We start from the raw sequence: 814 nt of genomic DNA, 5'->3' as shown, positions 1-814 counted from the left end.
CAGAAGAAGGTAAAATTTTTGCCATGTCTTTTAGTAATGAAGTGTTGCTGAAGCTGGATGTTCTAGATAAGCCAACCAGCATTACTAATATTCCACCCAAAATGTAACAGTGAGTTTTTTCATACAATTCTAATTATTGAATAATTTTTAATACAAGCTAAAACTGTCAAATCCTATAACAAATTGAAGTAAAGAATTCTGAGTATTTGCAAAAGAGTAGTGATACTGTGAGTGGACTTCTTCATATTCTTGTGTTCATGCGCAACATGTAAAGTTCAAAAGAAATTTTAACATAATTTCTGAATTACAATAGTACGTATCAATATAAACCTATGTAGTTTTTTGCATTTTTATTATCCCCCACTTTCTCTTTTATCTTTGCCATTAAATATTTCTATCCTTTAAAAAGGTAGTAAATCCTTTGTAAACAAAGATTGACTTGGCAAAGTAAATTGTTTGTCATGTTGTCACAGGGGCAAAGAAATCTTATACCACAACTCTTTCTTGCTGCAGTCAACTGGACTACTCCTATCTATGATTATCAGGTATCCCAGCTTCAGGACTAGATCTAATTATTCCCTTTTTTTTTTCCTTCCTGCTGTAGCAAACGTCTGGCAAAAAACAGACAACATTTTGTGATGATGAATGTAGCAATTGCCACACAGGCCAGCAAGAAGCCAATCACATCGAAAGAGTGGTACTGGAACCAGGTGAGGTCATGGGCTGCAACCCGAAGGTGTTTGGCTCCTTTGTGGCGCATGACATACTCGATCCAGAAGACTGCTCGATCCAGGGGCTTTGTTGGCTGATCATG

This window comes from Propithecus coquereli, unplaced genomic scaffold (assembly GCF_000956105.1).
Source record: "Propithecus coquereli isolate 6110/MARCELLA unplaced genomic scaffold, Pcoq_1.0 Scaffold1666, whole genome shotgun sequence".
Taxonomy (NCBI): Eukaryota; Metazoa; Chordata; class Mammalia; order Primates; family Indriidae; genus Propithecus; species Propithecus coquereli.
This window is presented reverse-complemented; position numbering follows the sequence as displayed.